This window comes from Otolemur garnettii, unplaced genomic scaffold (genome assembly GCF_000181295.1).
Source record: "Otolemur garnettii isolate 467f Iridium unplaced genomic scaffold, OtoGar3 scaffold00029, whole genome shotgun sequence".
Classification (NCBI taxonomy): Eukaryota; Metazoa; Chordata; class Mammalia; order Primates; family Galagidae; genus Otolemur; species Otolemur garnettii.
The window spans coordinates 18,942,454-18,950,589 of record NW_003852424.1 but is presented as its reverse complement, the minus strand read 5'-3'; the positions used below and the strand labels follow the sequence as shown (position 1 = coordinate 18,950,589).

At 38.9% G+C, this 8,136-nt stretch overlaps 2 non-coding genes across 2 annotated transcripts; one reads left to right on the top strand and one right to left on the bottom strand.

The window, feature by feature from the left end:
* The first annotated feature begins 6,207 nt into the window (after positions 1 to 6,207).
* TRNAM-CAU lies at positions 6,208 to 6,280 on the top strand. Its single transcript has one exon. It is a non-coding gene; the product is annotated as a tRNA-Met (tRNA).
* Positions 6,281 to 7,737: 1,457 nt separating this feature from the next.
* Positions 7,738 to 7,810, bottom strand: TRNAA-AGC. The gene has a single exon. It is a non-coding gene; the product is annotated as a tRNA-Ala (tRNA).
* Positions 7,811 to 8,136: the final 326 nt, after the last annotated feature.

The following is an 8,136-nucleotide window of genomic DNA, read 5'->3' as shown; positions in this document are numbered from 1 at the left end:
CACTCTACCCAGGGGAACAGCTTGAGGCTCTGTCTCAAAATAAATAAATAGAAATAAATAAGAAAAAATATATTACAGAAAAAGAATTGTAGGAAGTACATACTTTTGACTATATTAAGGTTGGGAAATTAGAGCATATAGAAATTAAATTATTTATCACAGTCCATATAAAAACTAAATTTTGAAGTTAAATAACGTTAGTTTGGGGGGGGGGCGGGTGGCAGTTTTTGGCCAGGTTTGAACCCATCACCTCCGGTATATGGGGCCAGTGCCCTACTCCTTGAGCCACAGGGGCCACCCAAAGTTAGATATTCTTACATTTGGTGAAATTCTTTGTGTTCTGATAAAATTACTGACTATAATTTCTGCAGAATCTTATTTGAAACCTTCATAGCATAAAAAAGTATGAAGCAGATAACAAAAAATAAAAGACTTCAAGTAGATCACGAATTCTCTAAGTTGGGAAGCTGAAGAGCAAATTGGAAGCGAGTAAAGTGCATCTATCAGCCAATCTAGAAAGGTGATTATTAAAATGAAAAAGAACCTCATAAAGACCAATTGATGCTTCAAAAGACATTTACAGGGCAATAAGCTTTATGTGCATTATTGTACTTAATATGCACGTTTTTATTTAGTAGAGTGCTTTACAAATAAAATTTAACACAAAATAATAAGAAAGAAAAAAAAGATGTCAACTTAAGTAGGGCCAGTCGTGAAATGGGATACTTCATCTGACTATGGATCAGAGGATTCAAGATTCAATTGCTGGCTCAAAATCGTCCCCTCTTTGTTTTCTGGTAAGATGGGGTGTTCTTGTTTATAATCCACGTATTTAAAAAACCTCAGAAATATTTTCTTTATGAGGTGAGCCTCATAAACTTGTATTATAACTAACTCTTGTTAGATCACACCTGAGCAGGACAGGGCGGGAGGGCAGGGGAGGGAGGCTGGAAAAGATTCCCAAAGGAATAAGAAAGAAGTTTGATACAAATCGACTAATAGGATCTTCTATATCGCCAAATTTTGCGTGAAAAAGTCTTCCGTTTTAGAACTCATATCGTTGTTTTAATGCTCTCTCCCGAAAACACAAAATCGTTAACGAATCCTGGTTCATTTCCTCCAATGTTCAGCTGTTCAAGTTCACATTGAAACAGGCTACAGCGATTTAATAACCAGCAGAAGAGAGAAATCTAAATTGGTAGGGCCGAACGCGCCGGGATCACCAGTCGGGTGTAAAAAGTAATCGCGAGTGAGGGGAAGCAGCTCGTGAGAGATAAGAGCTTCACTCAGACAGGGACTACGGGGATTCTGTTTGTATTGAGTGGCTGGAGGACTCGGTTGAGATCAGCTGAAAGGAATATTAGCACAAAGTTCAGCTGTGCCTAACCCAGCGCCGCGCAGTCACTGGGCACCTGCTCGCGGTCAGGCACCGCCCGGGCTCCGGGGCTGCGGGGAGACGGGTCCCTGCAGGCACTGCCTCAGGCGCTCATTCTAACCGAAGGACCGCGGAAGGGCTGGTCAGCGGGCAGAAGAGAATGTCGGCTCCATAAATAGACCGGGTTTTGTATCCTGTTCAACTGCGGACGACAATGAGAGGGCACGAAGGTGGCTGAGGGAATTCAGGCAACAGAAAAGAGAAAAAAGGGAGTCTGGGAGTGTGACTGGATTTAGGTCTATGAACAGGACCCTCCTTTCTTCCTGGTTGTGTTGTAGTCTTCTGAGATAACGCAGCTCAAGCTTTTTCTCTAAAAGTTTAGGAGATACAATCCAGGGATCGAAAGACAGATCCCACCAATTTCGCTGCCAGGTTGCCTCATCACTGACAACAACTTTTAAGAGCACTTGCGCACCCAGTGCAGGAGAAAAGCGTTTAGGAATTTGCATTCGCATTCCCTCTGCTCCCAAACTCATTGGTACCAGAACTCCTGTTAGAGTCCTGCTTCATTCCGTCTTGGAATTTGGTATCACAAGGTAATCGCTACCTAGGAGCTGCTGGCAACTTATAGCAACTATCTAAACTACAAAAAAACGAACATCTTTGATCAGATCTCTAAAGCGTTTTTCTAAATGTGAATAGTAATCTGTTTCAAAGTTAATTTTTCTCCCACAGAATCATTACTAAGTCTACAACACTTTATCCTCTTTCTTTTTAGCCTGAAACATTGTCCCTATGAAACTCTGTAGTAGGGAACTTCCAATGTCACTTGCTTAATGCGATTATTTCAGGTAAAATGCAACCTACCCTGCTACCCGCCCCCAGTCTGGCTTGTCTCTAGACCTACTTTCCACATTTTTCCATAGTAGCTTGATGATCCTCAGAGGCTGACTCAAGACGGAATTTCCTCCTGTTCTCCCAGACTGCTGGCTTGCGTAAAGGTGCAAAGGCGAATAAACATGCGCATTCAGCTCCTCTGCTTCTGGATTCAACTCCATCCATTTTCCAAAGGGGAAAATTTTGATTCTTCTGAAATTTGCACTAACTTCTGACAGCAGCCTCAAACCTACTATTTGTAAAAGGGATAGTAGAAAACAGATGCCCCTCAACTTACGATAAGGTTGTATTTCAATAAAACCACTGTAAGTTGGAAAGAAACCTATTGAATATCATAGCTTAGCTTTGTCTATCTTAAATGTTCTCAGAACACTTACATGAGCCTACAGTTAGGGAAAATTATCTGGCAAGGCAGAACATTGCAGAGTATTGTTTGTTTAACTTCATGATGACTAAGTAGGAGCTGTGTCTTGCTGTTGCTGCCTGATATCATAACAAAGTATTGTACACACATTGTTAGACCAGATTAAAATATGAAGTACAGTTTCTTCAAACTTGTTCCTAAATGTGGCACAGTCCTGAAAAGAACAGGGCATAGCCACCTGGGTAAATAAAATCCCAGCTTTCCGGTCAGAAGACTGAAACCAAGTAACCAAGTCCCAAGGAACTAAAACCTATGGAGAAAGACTCTGCAGAAAGCAAACCCCCAAAGTTGTTTGAGAACTCCTGGGCACACCCATAAGCTATGATGAATAAGTGGGTCTGATCCTAAATAACTTGCCTAAAAGGAGCTTGAGAACTGAAGGTGATAGCCCAAATCCCAGTCCCCATTGGCCACTGTGTTGCACACACTCCAGAAATCTCAAAATAGTATTATAAAGGCTTTGAAAATAGAATTGACTTTGAAACCACAATACACGGAAGGCTGGTCCCAACTTAGAATTAAACACAAGGTAGTCAAGTACCTGCAAAAACAAAAATAACATTATTATCCCCAAGATTTCAATGAGACACAATCTCATCACTTAATACAAAAATATTCAGGTTATAATCCAAAACTATTCAGCATATAAAGAACCAGAAAAATCTTAATTCACTTAGGAAAAGATGGTCAACAAACAGAGAAATGATACAAATGATGAAATCAACCAAAAAATTAAGCAATTATTCTAAAATGCTCTGAGAATTAGGGATGAATACTCATTAAGTGAAAGGAATGTTAGAAAGTCTTAAGAAATAAGTAATATAAAGAAGACAAAATTGAAATTTTAGAACTGAAACTTAACCCCCAAAAAAGAAAAAAAAAAAAACCCTTAACTGAAGCTTAAGGGGAAAAAACCCTCAATAGCAGCATGGATATGACACAGGAGAGAGCCTGTGAATTTAAAGATAGAACAATGGTAATTAACTGATTTTTAACAACAAAAGAAAAAAGTATGCATTAATAAGTAGTGCTTCAGGCAGGGACCAATTTAAAAATCTAATACTTACATCATCATTGTGCTAAAAGAAGAAAATAGTGCTTAGACAAAATTGTTTTTTTGAAGAATTGCTGACTGAAGATGTCTCAAATTTAGCAAAAATTAAACCAGAATTAAGAAGTTCAGCCAACCTCAAGCAGAATAGACCTGAATAAACCTTTGAAAGCAACCAGAGAAAAATAAAAGGAAAACTACAATTTGAATGATTGTGAATAATCAGAAGCCATCAGGGTGAGAAAGCAATATCATAACATTTATTAAATGCTTTAAGAAAAACCCTGTCAACCAGAATGCTATATACAAGAAAAATATCTTTCAGACATAAAGGAGAAATAAATACATTCTCACTTGAAGATAAACTTAGAGAATTCATTGCTAGAAGAACTGTTAGAAAAGATTAACAAGATTACAGATAAGAAAAAGAAATATCACAAGGAAACTTAGAACATCACTGATTAAGGAATAATAGCAGAAATAGAAAATATCTGGGTCAATATAATAGCCTACTATTCTTCCATTGAGCTCATCAAAGTATGTTTGATAACTGAAAGCAAAAGTTGTTGACATCGTCTAATGGGGTTTTTATCGTATTTTAGTCTACTGTATACATAATGGAAAGGGGGTAGGGTAAAGAGAGCTAAATGTTGAAGTTTCCATATTCAACTAGAGTGATGGAATATTAATTCTAAATCAGTTTGTGAAATATCAAGTGTGTATACAGTACTCATTAAATCAATTACTAAATAACAAATAGTTATAACCCCCCCAAAAAATAAATTAATATAGTATACTAAAAATGTTATAGTAAGCCAAAAAGAGGTAGGAAAAGGAAAATAGAAGGATGAAAAACAAAGGGAACAAACCATAAATGAATGATAAAATGTTAAATCTATATAAGAACATATCAATAATAACATTAAATATAAATTGTCTAAATACATCAGTTACTAACTAGGTGTTGTCAAAATGTATTAAAAATAAACCACGGTCCAACTATGAGCTGATGTAAGAAACTCACTTTAAATATAATGACATAGATGGAGTAAAAGGAAAATAATGGGAAAGTTAAATTATGATCGTCTAAATTGCAATAACAAAAATGCTGAATTACACATGTTAATACCAAAGTAGATTTCAAAATAAAGAATTCCCCAGATATTAAGAGATGTTATATAAAATGTCTATTGACCAAAAGGATGCAACTATCCTAAATGTCTATGCCCCTGCCCACAGAACTTCAACTCATGAACAAAAGTGTATAGACCAGAAAAGAAATAGAAAATTGAATTATAATAGCAGATGATAACACTCCTTTCTCGCCAATTGATAGATTTAGTAGACAACAAATCAGAAAATACATTGAAGAACTCAACAACACTACCCACAAATGGATCTAATTGATTTTTAGACAAAATTACAATTAAGGTAAGAACCAAAGCATTACAAGCAAGATCATATTATTACTAAGTTATCAGGAATGGTGAGAATATAGAAGATGACATTATTGAAACTGATATTTTTGAATATCAGTAAATATGTATTGAATGAGTGAAAAGAGATTGACTGATTCAAAGGAGTTGTGTAAGAATTATATACAATCCCTGGCAAATCATCAGCTGTGGTGTTTGGAGGAGGAGAATGAGTCAAAGTTGATTTGGAAGTCAAAGCCCAAAATGTAAGTAAAGAAAACGTTTTGAATTAGATATTTGGTTTATGAAAGAATGGTTTACTGTGGAAAAGAACAGGTAAAGAGGTTATGAGCTGGAAATGAGAAAAAAAATACTTTTTACAACCTTAAAAATGTGCTTATCAATTCAGGTTTTGCCACTTACCAGTTCTGTAACCTTATAATTGCATCTGAGCCTACATTACAACTGGGAAGTGAAGATTAGGATATGTAGTTTTGTCAAAATTCAACTGGATTATAAGAAGTAAACTCAAATATCTTAGTGTAATTAATGACATACAAGATTGTTTAAAAAAAAACAGAAGCTATGGTTATAAATTCAGTTTGTTTTTTGTGGAGGGAATGTCTCAAATTATACAGATGCAAGTGGAGATAACAGAGTAAGACAGTGTAAGGACGAAATACATTTGAAGACTATTTCTTCACTCATTCATTCATTCATTCATTTGATTGGTTGTGAACTATTATAAACTTAACACTTCCTATATTTCTTTTTAACAAAAGAGAACATGATTAGTGAAAGAGTAAGATCAGAAGTGAGGGAAAACTCAGGTTATTGGGATACAAGAATGAAAAGAGCAGCCAAAGGCAGGGACAGCAGTCCAGACATTCCCATCCCTAGGTGATTATTGGAAAGGCATGGATTCCACCGGCCCTGGGTGTGAAATTCTTCCCAATAATTTCCAAGTATTCTGCATCCTTTGAAATCACAGCCATGTTGGTGAAGCAGTGTTGATAAGGTTAATGTCAAGGTATGTGCAGTCGCTGCTCTCTTAGCGCAGCCGGCAGCGCGTCAGTTTCATAATCTGAAGGTCCTGAGTTCGAACCTCAGAGAGGGCAGTCTTTTGACGGCGCTTTCCGCGCATGCCCACCAAACCTCCCCCGCACAAAGTTATCACACACCAAGTTTCCCACGCACACATTTATGGAACACTAGTCTTCTCTCAATTAGCTGACAAGGTAGAAATCACTTCCTTCTCTTGGCTCTTTTCAGCTTCGCCGTCCAAATGGGCGGGAGAAGAGATTTACCTGACACTGTCAACTGCAAGCTTTGCGATGAAATTGCTCTTTCTCTCCACTTGACGGGGGAAGCAGGGCATGTTTCTCTTCCAATCTATCCCAACCTATGAAGCTCACCCACCCGAAATTATGGGTAGGCGAAGTCCTTTATGTTCCTAATCTTACCCAACAAATATTTCTAGAGCGCGTATCTTCTTAGCAGACTGTTTGCAGTGCAGCTATTCAACAGCGAGGAAAACCCAAATATTCCCGCCCTCACGAAATTACATCCCACCTGGGAGGAGTGGGGAGAAACAGGAAGCAAACAAGGACAATGCACACGAAGTTATGACAAGATGTCGACTGTGATGCAGTCACTGGGCGGTAAAGGGTTCGGGAGTGTGGAGCTGGCACACTCAGCTTTCAGGCAAAGAGTTGTGCAGGTTGTCGCCTTGAGGACATCATTCAGCCTCCTCTTCCTCCAGTTGTCTTGTGTCCAAAGTTGTCATTCTTGTCATGAGAGTAACTCTTACCTCTCAAGGCCATTGGGGGCTGTGAGAGAGCTTTTTGCATGTAAGGCTAGTTGGCTTGGTTGGATTAATGATGGGATATGAGGACTGAGGTGGTCAATCTTTCTCATGTTTCTTCTTCACTTTCAAAATGAAGACTTTGGGACTTCTCTGGGTGAATTTTGAGCGCCTAGAGATGAATGAGCATGAGCAGTTCCAGTAGCTGCTGCTTTGGTTGCCCTGTGGATTGCTGGCTTCTCACACGGAGCTTGTGTCACAGGTGCTCATTAGGGTTTTCAGTAGTGGGTTTACAGACTGAGGCCAGAACCCACGGGAGTGCTCTTCCTGGATAGTATAGACTTCCTTCTGGGTTTCACATAGTCCCTAGGTGAGGAAAAAGTCCTTAATAGGCTTGAATAGGTTTCAGACCCAAACCAAAAAGCTGAGGTTTTATTTACCCAGATGGCTATGTCCTGTAATTTTCAGCCCTGTGTCCCTCCATTTAGGACCAAGCTAAAGGAGGAAATGGAGGAAAAGAGCAATTGGAATTATCGATCAGTGTCTCAGCTCGTAGAAGAAACAGAAAACGAATTATGAATTGGTAAATCTATACTATAGCAAACGTCAGTAACGTCATTGGCAAACCTGTATCATTTGAGCCGACACATCGTGAGCCATATTGGTGCCACAATTACCACCTCTTTCAGTATCTATTTCTCTCGTCCCCTCGCCCCCCAGGTTGAAGGATTCTAGTCGCTTGGAGAGCCCAGATTCCAATAGAGAAAAACTTGGAGAATGTGGGCATCGATCCCACTACCTCTCGCATGCTAAGCGAGCGCTCTACCATCTGAGCTAATTCCCCGGGTTCTCGAGAACCTCTTTAATCCCTTGTGGGCCACCTCAAGTATCGCGTATCTTAAGGTCTTTAACTTGAAACCAGGGTTCAACGGAGGGCGGATCTTTTCATTGATCGCCCAGGGCAAGAGCGTAATGGGTACCTTTTTTCTGCCAGAAAGAAGGAGTAAAGGTAATCAGGAGAAAGTCGCGGTGGGAAAACTCTGGCGCCGCCAACATTGCAAGTTTCTGATATTCCAGAACGGCCTAGCTAATGTGGCACAGATATCCGAGGACGGTAATATGATTTTCTTTTTCTTTCTTTTCTGTCTTCCTTCCTTTTTTTTTTTTTTT